Raw genomic sequence first — 16,455 nt, 5'->3', positions numbered from 1 at the left:
AGGACAAGATGTCAGCAAGTATTTTATCTTTCTGTTCACGTTAAACAGCCACTTTATGACAACACTTAACAGATATGATTACGGTTGAACTCTCACACGCCTCTCTGGTTGTTCATTCATTCACGCTGCACATTGACGCACAGATCCATCTGAACCTCCAGCTGACGGTAATGTGACAACTTTGAAATCTTTTACTCATCGACACAAACTGTTGTGAGCTCAGCTACACTGGAAACAGCAACAATCTGCTGAAGGAAATTATTAATTTCCTTCAAACTCACAACTCTGAGTTTGTCAGAACTGTTTCTTCCTGTTCCTACAGTTTTGCTGTTTTAGCTTCACGGTGTAGAACGATGTATGTAGAAACTCCCAGAGGATTTGTGACATCACAAATAGTTTGGAAACCAATCCTGATTCAATATTCAAACATAACTGTGATGTGGAAACTTGTGATGTGCACAAACACTGAGAATGGACGTTTTCTGTGACGTAGCAGACGTGTTGTGTTCAGCAGGTAAACTTGTGAAAATGAAAAATATTTGCTTGTGATATATTGTGTAATCTTGATGAGGAGAAACGTGGGTGTCACTTGTCACATTCAACATGATGATTATACTTTTTTCTGCAAAACCCATGTCAGACACAGTAAATCATGATGTAAGATGTGTGGGGGCTTTAAAGAAATACAAATGTAGCTGCGTCGCTAAATGAGCTGTCAGAGCTCTTCACACTCCTCCAGCAGGAACTAGTGTCGCCTCTTTATGTCAGTTTGTACTTAAATACGATCAATTATCAAATCAAAGAGATTATTTTTATTGAGAATGTCAGTCTTTTATTTTGGAAGGATCTGTCTGCTTTTGTAACTCAGTGATGAAAGTAACAAAGTAAATTTACTCAAATACTGTAATTATGTACAACTTTGCAGTACTTGTACTTCACTTGAGTATTTACATGTTCTGCTATGTTCTCCTTGTGCAACACGTGAGGAGAGATATTCCTTTTATTTGACTACATTCGGTCACTTGTCAGATGAAGATGAAATAAAAATCTGATCAGTTTATTAAACATGATTCACTATCACACATCAAACTGGCTCCATCTCAGCCAATAAAATACTTTGTACTTTACTTAGTACTGTCAGTGATACAATAATATAATGACAGTGAGAGGAGCCTTTCTGATCAGCTTTGTCCTCGGAGATGAAATATAACGTGTTGTTGTGTCATCAGTTCCTCTGAAGGCAAAGTGGATTTTTATTGAACAGTTAAAAGTTTCTGTGGACTTTGGGTTGATTATAAAGATTCAACACTCAGTTTCACTTTGATTATTACACAGGACAGTAAAACACCTGACGAACACTCAGAGTCAACTCAGGAAACTTGTGTGGATTATCTTTTTATTACTTCACTATCTGTTGATTTTAATGGTCACTGATCTCAGTTTAACTGTACTTCAAACTCTTTTTAACCTTAAATATTGTTAATTCTTCATCTAATTTCATTTTCCCCTCCTGTATTTTCTCTTGTTATTAATTTGTGAGCTGATTATTCAATAATTTAATTGTCATTTTTTTATGCCTCTGTGCTGTGGAGGGCTGTGGCTGAAGGCATTATGTGTTCAGGTTGTTTGTCCATCCATCCGTCCCCTTTTAGTGAACATAATATCTCATTAACACCTGGAGGAAATGTCTTCAGATCTGGGACAAATCTCCACTCAGACTTTAGGGTGAACTCATTAAATATTGGTGGTCAAAGGTCAAGGTCACTGTGACCTGACAAGACATTACTATCATCAGGATTGAGACTAACATCCACTTCACGTGATCTCTCTTTTAAAAACTCACTGAAGTTGCTTTCTGGAAGTTTCCTCAAACAAACATGTCCTCAACCTCCAGCTGTTCAAGGTCACCGTCAGTAAACAGACATGATTCATGTTTAAAGATTCAATTTGTACACATTTCAGTTCAAAACACTTAAAAATGAACAAAAATTAGTTTTGACATGATGTCAAAGATGTATTTGTATTGTGTAGCAATGATGTCATCTGAAGATAGCATGCTAAGTAGCTAGCTCCTAGCCTGTTCTGATAGTGAACAACACCAACATGCCCCCGGTGCTTCAAGCTGCCAGTCCAGGCAGAGTCAGCCAATAGAAGTGCTAGCTGCACAGTTACTAGTTAACGGCAGCTAACATGAACAGCAGTTAGTGGTCACTCTGGTGATTAGCTGCCCCCTTTTTGTTTAGAGTATAAATTTGGCAGGTGGCCAATTCTTACATATTGCACCTTTAACACTCACACACACCCCTCTGTGTGTTTTCTGTAACAAAGTTTAATTTACCGTGAACATTGGGACCACAGATCTTTTTCTCATAGACTCATCATTGATCCCAGAGACCAGCTCTGGAGCGTCATGCAGCTCTGTAGGCCCTCTGCAGTGGCTCCCTCTGGCTTTGACAAAACAAATTACATGGAAATAAATAAGGGTTATTTATTATTATTTTTTATTTTTTTTAGACAAAAACCTGTCTCTTATATTCAGGCTACAATATGTTTGCACCGGCAAACAGTGTCGCGATGTAGAGCCGACACTGTTAACTATTTTATTGCACAAAGTAGCAACTTAACATAAACCCAAGCAACAGAGAAGCTGTTAAGATGCTGCAATACAGAGTACATACAGCTATATGCTTTATTTATATCAAAGTGGGCTACTTTTTATTTTATTCATTTTCCACAAATATGGGGAGGACTCAAATAGGCCTGCGTAGTTCTGTGTTTGATTTGTTCTCATTTGTTTTAATTAAGTTCTGTGTTTAAACGCACTACACATTTCTTTCTGCTCTTCATAAGAGCCGACTTCTCAGTTTATCTGTCACACAAGGTCATTACTTTGACTGTGTTCGGCACACTGCCAGCCCTAAATGTCTTAGTTAGTTATTGTTCCATGTGTCCTGCATTGTCTCACTGCAACAGACAACGAGTAAATCCAAATAAATCTTGCTAAAGCTACGCTACCACCAGCTCTCTGAGAGGCACAAACTGAGGCTTGGGTTGTAATCTTTAACGTTACTCTGACCTGTCCAGCAGAAAGCAGGACACTGCTCGTTGGGCGCCGTGCATGTGGCAGCCCCTTTACTCATCTCCTCTATACACTGTGTGTGTGTAATGTGAGTGATAAAGAGAATTTCCCCATTGTGAGATTAGAAGGGATCTTGAATTTAAATGAAGTATCTTGGAGTTTTCTTTTTTTTGACGATTCACACTCCTGTGATTTTTCTTGTACAAAATAAGTACGATCATCCTTCATCAGGTTGTGGTTTCAAACTTCTCACAATAGAAATAGTTTGATGCTTCATAGGGGGTATGTGGGTATGAGTAGTAACAGGCTCTGGCTGGAGAATCCGCCGGAGGGGAGGAGGAGGTGAAGTAGCGCACGGTGACGCAGGTGGTTAGCGTGGAGAGTGGAGCTCAGGGGAACTCTGAGCAAGGCTGAAGGCTACAGAGGTGCTGAAGGCTGGGTCACTGCAAACAGAGCAGCTGGTAGATGAAACAAGGTGGAATACTAAAGGCAAAAGAGCCAAAACAAAGTTAGATCTCTTGGTTGAATCAAAAGGGAACAACACGAGAACACAATCGAAAAGTTTAGCACAAGCAGGTGCCATTTACGACTCAGTACTGACGAAATCTTCTTCCAGCAGGTAGAGTGGAGACCAGAGCTTATCAGCAGACACTGATTGCCAATCTGCTGCAGGTATGTCAGGTATGTCAAGCACGTAAACAAAAAACACAGCACAAATCCAACACAGATGACAAAAATGACTGTGTAAAAAAAAAAAGACGATGTACCGGTAGGGATGCAGGCATCTTGAGACGGACAGCAGTAGAGTTGATGATCCTGTCCACCTCAAGCAGACCAAGAAAGTGTGGAGCCAGCTTGCCTGACTCCACCTGCAGAGGAACCAGAAATGCTGGCGAAGAAACTGAAGCGTCCGCTGGACTCCAGGGTGACAGGTACGTTTTGACGAATGGCCCCACTGTAGCACCTAAGATCAGACCCCGTCCAGCATGAACAGGCAGTTAGGTGGACCCATGCCAGGGTCATTGTGAACATGTTGAGCCTCCCAAACAATGGTCTCGATCTACCAAGTTGCAGCTCCGACGATCCGGGTATTAGACACGATGGGCTCAGGGTCAACCGGGAGTGAGTCAGGGGAGTAGATACAAGAGAAAGCATCTGGTTTACCATTACAGTAGCCTGGTCGGTAAGAGAGAGTGCAATTAAAGCGACTCAGGAACAAGGACCGGCGAGCCTTGCGTGAGTTGAGCCTTCTGGCAGAGTTCAGGTAAGACAGGTTTTTATGGTCAGTCCAGATGAGGAACAGCTCCTGGGTGTCCTCCAGCCAATGTCACCACTCCTGAAGAGCCAGGACCACTGCCAAGAGTTCCCTGTTTCCGACGTCATAATTCCTCTCCACTGGTGAGAGGCGTCGAGAGAACAAAGCACAGGGATGGAGTTTGTGTGTAGTTAGATGGCGCTGGGAGAGTATGGCCCCCACAACAGAATCCAAGGCGTTCATCCTGGGTTTGGAGAAGATCAGTATGTCATCCGAGTAGACAAAAACAAAATGGTTCAACACGTCACAGGGTACGTCGTTGATCATGGCTTGGAAAACTGATGGGGCTTTTGTAAGGCCGAAAGGCATATCCTGATACTCAAAGTGGCCAAGGGGGTGTTAAACGCTGTCTTTCACTCGTCGCCCTCCGAATGCGTACGAGATGATAGGCGTTGCGAAGATCCAGTTTTGTGAAGATCCGTATATGACACAGTGGCTCGAAGGAGGGATCAATCAGAGGAAGGGGGTACTTATTCTCTACTGTGATGTCATTGAGGCCTCTGTAGTCAATGCAGGGGCGAAGGGTCCCATTCTTCCTGCCCAGGAAGAAGAAGCCAGCGCAGATGGGGGAAGAGGAGGGCCTGATCAAGCCAGTAGCCAGGGAGTTGTTGATGTACTCCTCCATGGATTGTCTCTCAGGGCATGACAGGTTGTTTAGGCAACTGGAGCGGAGTGGAGCCCCAGGGAGAAGATCAATTGCACAGTCATATGGGCTGTGAGGTGGCTGGAAATGGAGGCTGCCAACCAGTCAATGTGAGGGTTGTGAAGAGACCTAGTACCACTGGTGGAGTGGGTGAGGGGATGACGAACAGCTGGAGGCACTCACAATGATTTCCGGAGATGGTTAAGGTGATGAGTAATGTGCGATGAGTTACTTTAGCCAAACACCGTCCATCCAGGGCGTTTTCTATCTTAGGGGCCTCAAGGGCTTCAATAGGGATTAGTGCTTGTTCAACCAGGCCAGAGTCAATGAAACTGTAGTCAGCTGGAGCACCGGAGTCCACAAAAACATGAATGGGAAGAGACTCATGTGGCCACTGGAGGAACGCGGGAAGGTTTATGCGAACATGAGAGCTGGAAGTGGAGGAAGTCTCACCAGTGCACCCTCTCTCACTGGCGACATCTCAACAACTGGTGTGTGGATGCAGTCTGCGCATCACACCTGTCCTTAAGTAGAGACTAGATTTAAACTGCTAATGACTTCAGAGGAGGAGGGTTCTGGTTTTACACTGTGTCAGGGAAGAAATAAATCGCTCTACACAGGGGTTCTCCATTGTTAGACAAGTTGTCTAAACAACAGTTAGTGTGGTTGGCTATGGTGTTGCTTTGGCAGACACTCTGTAGTGTAGCTTGGGGAGTACACTAGCCTAACCAAACAGTGTTCTGGCCTGCACTACAGGAGGTAGCTTCTTGTGGAGGAGAGGTGGCAACAGCACAATCTAGTGGCTCTCGTGGTAGAAACAGCTAAGTACAAAACTTCTGCTGGTAGCACGCTGTGGCTCTATCTCTAGCTCTACTTCTTACTCAGGCTGAAATGCAAGGCAGTAACAGCCAGGTATAAACTTCTATGTATCACAGGACAGGTGGCACACTGTGAGATACATGAGGAGCACTTAGATTGTCATCAAATACTGACAGCTTGACTAGAATGTGTTGAGTACAGGATATTCAAATGCTGAACTGAAATTCTTACACTTTCTACAGAGCACTTTCAACGTGAATTAATAGCGGCAATAGCAAATGGCTCAAAGTGGGAGTTAATAACCTAAAAGATTTTGGTTAATCAATTGGGTTATAATTTTGATTGATAAATCAATTCTCACCACAATGCAACTGTTTGTAAGTACAAATCAACATCTAGCCCTGTAGTAGACTAGTGGGGTTAAATGTAAAGACTTGTGGCTAAAGACTTCAAGATGTAAATCTCAAATTTTAGCACCAGCCAAATTATACTGAAATCAATATGGCACAAATATGAATGATTGCCAACAATACACTGCCTCACACGGGGCACCATATGTAGTGCGGTATGCAACATTAATAGGGAATCAGACCCCCTAACAGATGCTTTAACCATAACTCAATTTCTTTTGTTTGACGTTGTTAGATAATTGTACGTTATGTGTTTTTAAAGATTTTTGTTTTGCATTTGTCCTTTATTGTAACAGTGACAGCTAAGTGAGGTGGTGACATGCAGCAACCTGGGCCACTGCAGTAAGGACTCAACAAGGCTGCTGGTAGGGTTCTGTCATTTTCATCAAGAAGCAAAGCAGCACGAGTGTCTGGGTTGGTTGTTACATCATAAAGTATGACTTTATGACTTTACTTTTTTTATCTTTCAGGGAGACAACGTTTGCACACGGAAAAAATCATCACTTAAGTACTGAAAAACTCATCAAAAATGGGGAATGCACCATCAGAAAGTACAATGGGCGACAGCCTGAGGTGCTGCAAGTGTAACAAAGTCCTGCCTCCATGTAAATCCTTCGATGATTTCTACAGAAGAACTGTTCATGGGCGAGACGTGTATGTTTACAATGGAGGTGAATACTACAGACCTGTTGGCCAAGACAACAGGTATGAGTGTGAATACTGCTTTAATAAACCAATCAGGGAACGGGAGGAGATGCAGAGGAGGGAGGAGGAGAGGAGAAGAGAAGAGGAGAGACGGAGGAGGGAGGAGGAGAGGAGAAGAGAAGAGGAGAAGAGGAGGGAGGAGGAGAGGAGAAGAAGAGAAGAGAAGAAGAGGAGGGAGGAGGAGAGGAGAAGAGAAGAAGAGAAGAAGAGGAGGGAGGAGGAGAGGAGAAGAGAAGAGGAGAAGAAGATGAGGGAGGAAGAGAGGAGAAGAGAAGAGGAGAGATGGTGGAGGGAGGAGGAGAAGAGAAGAGAAGAAGAGAAGAAGAGGAGGGAGGAAGAGAGGAGAAGAGAGAAGAAGAGGAGGGAGGAAGAGAGGAGAAGAGAAGAGGAGAGATGGAGGAGGGAGGAGGAGAGGAGAGAAGAAGAGAGACAGAGGAGGGAGGAGGAGGAGAGGAGAGAAGAAGAGAGACAGAGGAGGGAGGAGGAGGAGAGAAGAGAAGAAGAGAGACAGAGGTGGGAGGAGGAGGAGAGGAGAGAAGAAGAGAGACAGTGGTGGGAGGAGGAGGAGAGGAGAGAAGAAGAGAGACAGAGGAGGGAGGAGGAGGAGAGAAGAGAAGAAGAGAGACAGAGGAGGGAGGAGGAGAAGAGAAGAGAAGAAGAGAGACGGAGGAGGGAGGAAGAGAGGAGAAGAGAAGAAGAGAGACAGAGGAGGGAGGAGGACAAGAGAAGAGAAGAAGAGAGACGGAGGAGGGAGGAAGAGAGAAAGAGGAGGGAGGAGGAGAAGAGAAGAGAAGAGGAGAGACGGAGGAGTGGGGAGGAGAAGAGAAGAGAAGAAGAGAGAAAGAGGAGGGAGGAGGAGAAGAGAAGAGAAGAAGAGAGACGGAGGAGGGGGGAGGAGAAGAGAAGAGAAGAAGAGAGAAAGAGGAGGGAGGAGGAGAAGAGAAGAGAAGAAGAGAGACGGAGGAGGGAGGAGGAGAAGAGAAGAGAAGAAGAGAGACGGAGGAGGGGGGAGGAGAAGAGAAGAGAAGAGGAGAGACAGAGGAGGGAGGAGGAGAAGAGAAGAGAAGAAGAGAGAAAGAGGAGGGAGGAGGAGAAGAGAAGAGAAGAAGAGAGACGGAGGAGGGGGGAGGAGAAGAGAAGAGAAGAGGAGAGACAGAGGAGGGAGGAGGAGAAGAGAAGAGAAGAGGAGAGACAGAGGAGTGGGGAGGAGAAGAGAAGAGAAGAAGAGAGACAGAGGAGGGAGGAGGAGAAGAGAAGAGAAGAGGAGAGACGGAGGAGGGGGGAGGAGAAGAGAAGAGAAGAGGAGAGACAGAGGAGGGAGGAGGAGAAGAGAAGAGAAGAAGAGAGAAAGAGGAGGGAGGAGGAGAAGAGAAGAGAAGAAGAGAGACGGAGGAGGGGGGAGGAGAAGAGAAGAGAAGAGGAGAGACAGAGGAGGGAGGAGGAGAAGAGAAGAGAAGAGGAGAGACAGAGGAGTGGGGAGGAGAAGAGAAGAGAAGAAGAGAGACAGAGGAGGGAGGAGGAGAAGAGAAGAGAAGAGGAGAGACAGAGGAGTGGGGAGGAGAAGAGAAGAGAAGAAGAGAGACAGAGGAGGGAGGAGGAGAAGAGAAGAGAAGAAGAGAGACAGAGGAGGGAGGAGGAGGAGAGGAGGAGAGAAGAAGAACTGAATCAAAGACCAAAAGAATCACAGCAACGAGCCAAAGAGCAGCTCGAGAAACTGAGTAGCAACATTTCAGAAGAACGTGAGTCCAGACGAGATGTTCTGATAACTCGTCTGAATGAGTTTGAGGTGAACTATGAACCAGGCAGTGACACTGATGAGCTTCTAGAAATCCTCTCTGTGAGATGCAGCATCTCAGTTCCAGATCTCAGTCTGACTCGGCTGACGGCTGATCAGCTGGGCAACATCCTGTCAGTCCTGGACAAACTTCTGTTTGATGAATGGATGAGTGCTCGTCCATCGCTCAGCACTCTGCAGCACACTCAGGTGTTCATCACAGAGCTGTGTCTTCTCTCTGTGGAGATATCTCAGGGGGTTTCCCTCCAAAACATCTCTGATCATGTGCAGTTCCTGGTGGAGTCCATCAGCCAATCAGCAGGTAATGTTACTGAGACTTTCCTGCTGACTCAGGCCCTGTACCTGAACCTGATGCACTCCTTCACTGAATATGGCAGCAGTGATACTGACGCAGTCCTCATCGCCAAGCATTGGGCTGAATACGAGCTTTCCACTGAACAACTCTTTCTCTTGGACTTCCTGGGCACCCTCACATCATCGCTGCAGAGTACAGTTGGAAGAGCCACTGTGTTCATTTTAAAGATGGAGATCCAGTGCTTGAAGCTTCTCTTATCCACACTGAAACATCTCAATGAAACCCACTCAGGATCCACTAAAATGATCCTCAGTCTGGTGCAAACCAACCAGTGGACCCCAACGGAGGCAGTGACTCTGCTCAAAGCACTGTCACAGAAACATGCAGAGGATGTTTCAATAACTGAAATCCTGACGTTGGTACAAGTGTATGACTTATCACCAGAGTGGACGGACGAGTCCGGACTCTCTCTCGTCCAGGCTGTAGACTCTGCTGGCCCTGAGAGACTCCATCAGGACCTCCAGAAGACTCTCAGGAGGAAAGATGAGAGCAGTCTGGCTGCAGATCTGGCAGAATTAAAAGTGTCATGTAACTTCAATGATTCTGTGATTGATGTGATCAGAAACATCACCAACGGAGTCCTGCAAAATTTAGAAAATGCACCAAAAGATGCACCATCAATGATCGAGTCTTTTAAATGTAAAACCTGGAACGTAGATGACTTACAGAGCTCTCTGTCTCAGCTTTGCAAAGCAGTTTATGACACAAAAGGCTGGAGGCCCACAGTGAAGCAGATGCTGAGGTGGCGTGCGTTGGTGCTGACTCAGAAGAGTGAAGCGCCTCAGCTGGTCGGTGTGGAAGAAGACCCATGTGTCACAGCCATGTTTGCTGCTTCACAAGTCTGCATGGGAAACAAACTGGACATCGTGCTGAGCTCTGACGTTCACTCGGAGGAGTGGACTCAGGAGTGGTCCGACTTCTACAAGCACCTTGGAATTTCTGTCAACACAAACATGAAGACACCCGGTGCATCGTACAGGGACGTCTATGAAGCGGACATTGTGTACGGTACCATGGATGACTTCGTGTCTGATTACTTTCAACACGGCGTGGAGGTGATGGAAACAGGAAACCCTCAGATTAGTCGTGGATTCATCATTACAAGACAAAGTCTCAGTGCTTACAATGATCTGAAACTTTCACGGCTCAAGGACAAAGACTCTCTGGTGTTTGCTGCAGAGGTCCTGCAAAGCCTCATGGGTAAATTTCACAGTGAAGATATGAAACTGAGATGCAGGTTTATTATTGCACTTTTTCAGGTGCTCCACACCAACCTAAACAAAGAAACAAACACTGACAATAAAATGATCACCATCTCAAAGAAAATCACTGGAAAGGCTTTGTCTCCTCATGAGGTCTTCATTCTGACTTTTGTTGAGACTCTCCTCAGAGTGGTAACTGAAGAAACAGACAGTGAGGAAAACAGGACATCTCCTGCAGGAAAATGGTGTTTGGAGATTTTATTTGCGTGTATGGAGAAATTCCAAGTGTCAACAACTACAGACGAACTCTTCCAGATGATCTTAAATCTTGAAGAGCAAAGACTTTGGTCACCAGTCGAGGCCTTAAACCTCCTCGGAGCATTAACTGACCACCACCAAGATAAAGGCTGTATTTCCATCAGGAATATTTTACATTTGATGGTAACATATCAGGTTTCTTCCACGTGGACAGATGAGAACAACCAATCTCTACTTAAGCTCTTACATTCATTGAGAACTAAGAATCTGATCAAGCATTTAGAGAAGCGCCTCAGAGATGAGAGGACAAAAAGCATTCAGACTCTGTTTGATGAAATCCGTCAGATGAATGACATCAATGAACAAACACTGAATAAATCATACAGTGTAGTGACTCATGTAACAAACCTCATTGAAACTGGTAAAATTAAAAAGCACAAAGATGTACAGCGAGCGAAGAGACTGAGTCACAGCACCGACACAGAAGACCTTCAGGAGTTGCTGGCAGTCTTATGTAATGCTGTACACCTGCAGAGGGCTGAAGGGAAGTGGTGGCCCAGAGCTACTCAGATGATCAGCTGGTGCCTCTTGGCCTTGTCCGACACTGGGAAGCTCCTGGAGATGGGCACTGGAGAAGGGAAGTCTTGTGTCATAGCGATGTTCGCAGCACTGCGAGTGCTTAGAGGTGAGAAAGTAGATGTGGTGTCCAGCTCTTCTGTCTTATGTCAAAGAGATGCAGAAGAATGGAACAACTTCTACAAGTTCTTTGGAATAACAGCTGACACAAACACAAATAAAACCGAAGATGAAGATAGAAAAGACTGCTACCAGAAGGATGTGGTCTATGGAACCATCGAAGCCTTCGCTGCAGATCACCTTCGGCAGACATTTGAGATGAAGGACGTGAGGCCTGATCGCAACTATCAGTGCATCATAGTCGATGAGGTGGACTCACTGCTGCTGGATCAGGGGGTGCAGCTGACCTACCTGTCCAGCCCCATGGTCTCCATGCAGCACCTGAACATTATTCTGTCCACGATGTGGGGCCACGTCAGCCAGTACGGCTTCCTGTCTACAGGACAGCAGACATTTGTACACGGTCCTCCTGCTTCATTCTTCAAGGCCATCTTTGACTCAATGAACACAGAAGGAACTCAAATTAATGATCCAATGGACATTTTATGTGTCGCTGAAGAATTCAACATTGTGCCAAAAGGATTCACAGAAGATTTCTGCAACAGTGAAAAGGATGAACTTCTTAGGAAACTGAGAACTGTGAGTCAGGATGCTGTGATAAAGTTTTTCAAAGCACTTGAGGACTATGTCCCTTATGGTTTTACTGTTTACACCTTAGACGACAAGGGATTGCTCTGTCTTCAAAAGCACAGCCGGTACAACGAGCAGGACATCCCAGAACTAACATTTCTTGTCTTGGAGGAGGGTTTGTGTTGTCCTCTTTATGATTCAGAAGAAACTCTCATCAAGCCCATTGCAGAAATAATCTCAGAGAAGATTCAGTACACCCCATGTGCTACAAACAGTGAAGGCAAAATCAGCATTCCTGGATTCTTGAAGGATCTGGTGGAGAAGAAAGTGTCAGCGTGGGTTCAGAATGCCTTTCTGGCTTTACAACTGAAGGAAGGACAGGAATATGTTGTAGACAACGACAATGTCTGTCCAGTGGATTTCAGATCCACTGGTATCATAGAAGTGAATAAGAAATGGGGAGATGGTCTGCAGCAGTTTGTTGAGATTAAACACCAAATCAAACTGAGCACAATTTCAACAGTAACGAACTACGTTTCTAACATCTCCCTGTTTGAAAAGTACCACGGGGAAATATATGGAACAACGGGGACACTTGGGAGCCGAACAGACATTTTGTTCTTGAAGGACCTATATCCAGATCTTTCTTCCTGCAAAATGCCAACATTCAACAGGAAGAAGTTATTTGAGGTCAAAGGTACTGTGAAGACTTCAACTGAGGAGTGGAAATCTGAAATAAAACGAGCAGTTTTGACTCAGATTGCTCCAAATTCATACCGAGGTGGGAGAGCAGCCCTGGTGATCTGTGAAACTATCAACAAAGCCAAAGAGATCTACGAAGAGCTGAAGAGCAACATCCCAGGTGAAATCACTCTCTACTGCCGCAGTGACAGAGACAGTTTGTGTCAAATAGATAATGAACTGTTTCCTGGTGATGTCATTGTTTCCACAAACCTTGCTGGGCGAGGCACCGACATAAAAGTGTCCAAAGAAGTGAACAATAATGGAGGATTGTTTGTGGTCCTCTCTTTCCTGTCTGAGAACACAAGAGTGGAGCTCCAGGCTTTTGGTCGAACCGGGCGCAAAGGTCAACCTGGATCTGCTCAGATAATCATGTCCACTGAACACCTGCAGCCGTCCTTCAGGACAGTGTCCTCTCTGGAGGAAGCCAAGAGCATCAGGGACAGACTTGCAGCAGAAAAGATAAATCACATGATGAACGATGTCACTGAGTTAAAACTGCGGGAGGACCTGTTTTCAGAGTACCTCAAAACTCTCCAAGACATCCACAAGAACACAGATGAAGATGAAAAAAGAGCTGTTGTTGCCATCATGAATGAGTTCTGGGGGATTTGGTTGCAAACTAAATCAGAAGAAATTGAACAGTTGAAGAGAAATGAGTTGCAAACAAATTTAAAAGCTGATTTGTCATTGGCCAAAAGTCAGTCTCAGAGTCAGACCTCACCATGTTCAAGCATTTATCACTACATCAAGTTTGGAAATATTGCGCTGAGTGACAAACAATGGGACGTCAGCATCAAGCTATTTGAAAAAGCCATGAAACAAGATGAAAGCTGGGCAGCCATAGCTTTTTACAATCATGCATACTGCACTTTACAGCAGAAGAAGGACGATTACCTCACTAAGGCCAAAGATAATCTAATGAAGGCACAGGAGTCTCTGAAGTATCTCAGTGAGGAGTGCATTGTCTGTCTGCAGTTGGTAAAAATGTCTTCTGCAAACTCAGCCAACAGAGACCCGAGCAGCCTCGAGAAGCAGTTCACAAACAAGTGCAACATGTTGAGTTACTTTGACAAAAACATAAGTGAGGCCATAAAAAAGCTGGATGAAATCAAAGAAAGAGGGAAGGATGCAGTGACCAATAAATCACCTATTTTCTCCCTGGTGTCGAGTGCGGATGAAGATCTCCAAGTGGAAGCCCACAACCTCTACAGCCAAGGTCTGAAATATGTGTTTTCAGTGGAAGAGGAGCCTCGATTCCCATGGGGAGCTCTGGTAGAGTTCTTTCTTGGAGTTTTACAGATTGTTGGAGGAGCAGCGCTCATTACAGTTACGTATGGTACATTTGCTCAAGTCGGCATGGAACTCATCACTGAAGGAATAAAAGACTGCATCTCTGGCATAGAGTCCATGGTGAAAGGAGAATTCAGCTGGAAATCATGGGCTATTAAAAAAGCAATTTCGATTGGTGTGGCTCTTGTTGCGTTTGGAGTTGGAAAGCTTATTGCAAAGGGCTTCAAAGCTTGTAAGATGTCAATTAAGGGATTTGGCAAACAGCTAAAGTCAATGCCAGAGTTTCTTTCCAGACAGGCAAAAGATGGTTTGAGTGTTGTAGCAAAGACAAATATGAAGAATGCAGTAATACATGTTGCTAAAAAAATGGTAGAGGAAACCGTTATGTATGGAATCGGGAAGGCAGAAGAAAAAATACTGACTGAAATACTCAACAGCATCAAAGATAAGGTGAAAGAGGGAATTGTTAAAAAGGTGAAATCCAACATGGAAACAGGGCCCTTGGCTACATCAGTAGACTTAATTATCTTCTCACATCTCGAGGATAAAAAGCAACTAAGTGATCTCCTGAAGGACGAGAGCAGGAGGAATGATCTGTTGGCCATCTTCAAAATGTTGAGCAACGCTGCAGTTCAACCATTCTATGCAGACCTCAGCTGGCAGAACAAGCTTAACTCATCCATCTTCACAGTGATTGACGGAGCTAAAGCAGAGGCCTCAGGAACTGCAGAAGAAATTCTGACAGCCATCAAAATTGTCCACATAACGGTACTGGCAGGAGACGCCATCAGTGCAGTGACCAGCCTCTCCAGCAAGTTTTTCTCAAAGCTTAAAGACCAGCTGAACACATTTAGAAGAGAATCAGGTTTTTCAGAAGACGTGAAGGTGAATGAGCTCTCTGATTCAGATACAGAGATGCTGAAAGAATTCAAGCAGGATTTAGTCGACACCATCAGTGCTTCATTTGCTGATGCTTTGGTAGAAGTGTTCCACCAGAAGATCTCCAGTCACCTGGTGTCTTATGTTCAAGGCGAAGTAAATGGTATCTTTCGCAGTTGTGTTAGAAAAGGTTTAAACAGTGGAAGAACAGAGGAACTACTCAGAGCTGGACAGAACAACAGATACATCGCATACAAGCCAGTAGACCAGAATCCTAGACAGGACCTCGCGGTCGAGACCGGTGACCACTCACAGTCACATGCTGAAGACATCTTGAACCCCGAGACTCCAGGCACCATCCTTGATATCAGAGTCCTGTCAGAAGCCACTGGCACTAATGTTGTCATCCTAACAGAGGATATCAATGGTAGACTTATCAAAATGCACGAGCTGAGCCCAAGCACTCAACCCTCCAGTCAAACTGTGACACTGATCTACAGACCAAAGAGTGACCGATACCCAGATGGACATTATGATGTGCAGATCAATAACCAGACAGTGAGCATTGTCAACGAGTATGGGGGCTGCCTGTTTCATGCTTTGGCACGAGGCATGAAACCAGAGGCCAGTGAAAGAGAGATCGCTTTGGAAGCACAACATCTCCGATTTGTGGAGACCAACACTCTCCTCGCACACCCCGGCCAATGGGAGCCTTTCGTGAAGCGCAAAGTGTGGACTGAATCAATCAGAGGAGGGGACAAGTTCATGTTAAAGGGAGCTGCAAATAAACCGACCAAAAGAGAAACTACCAACGAAACCGAAGAGAAAGAGATACTGGAGAAATATGTTGGACAAATACAACTCTACAAAGAATGGCTTGACGACAAAAGAAATCTAGGAATTGGACATATGATCCATGGAGACCACCAGCCACCAGTGAGTGTTATATTGGAAGCTAGTAAAATGAATAACGATTTAGCAAAAGCCATGTTTAAAGTGGCAACAAACTCATCTACTCCGAAAAACAACCAGATTGATAGAGTGAAACAATCTCATGGCCTTGAACTCCCAGTTGTTCTCTTGCCTGCTGAAATACATAGGGAGTGTCCCAGTACCAGATCACCAGACTTCAGAAAACTCCTAAGTGAAGCCATAAAAAATAATGATGTTGAGGCCACCTTCAAAATGACGATCATTGGTTCGATGCCCAGATTCAAGTTAAAAAGCAACTTCAAGAACTTTCAGAACGACTCGATGAGTCAAACCAGGCTCAAAATGTTTGAAGACAGTTTTCAGAAACACAGTAAAAAGATGGTGGAGTGGTGGTCCAACCAGCCAGGAGTCATGACAGAAACCCAGCAAGACAACATTATTAACTGGATCGAGAAGAAGGGCTACGATGATCAAAACGATCGTTACAGGAACCAAGTCTCTGATCTACTGTCAAGGAAAGGTAACATCACATTTAATACTCAATGACAGAACTTCTATACATTAATATATGAGTCCATCCAGTTGTCTGTCCTGTGTACAAGTTCTAGTCACGCCTGCCGACTTTGGCAGGAAGCACAAACAGATGAGGAACAATTGTCTTGGACACCAGAGTCATGAGAAAACGATGGCTCTCCCGCCCTTGTAAAACAGATAACTGAAGCATTTCTGTTTGTTGATCCAGCCAGGCCACCCCCACTCCCA

Source organism: Pagrus major, chromosome 2 (assembly GCF_040436345.1).
Source record: "Pagrus major chromosome 2, Pma_NU_1.0".
NCBI classification, from domain to species: Eukaryota; Metazoa; Chordata; class Actinopteri; order Spariformes; family Sparidae; genus Pagrus; species Pagrus major.
This window is presented reverse-complemented; position numbering follows the sequence as displayed.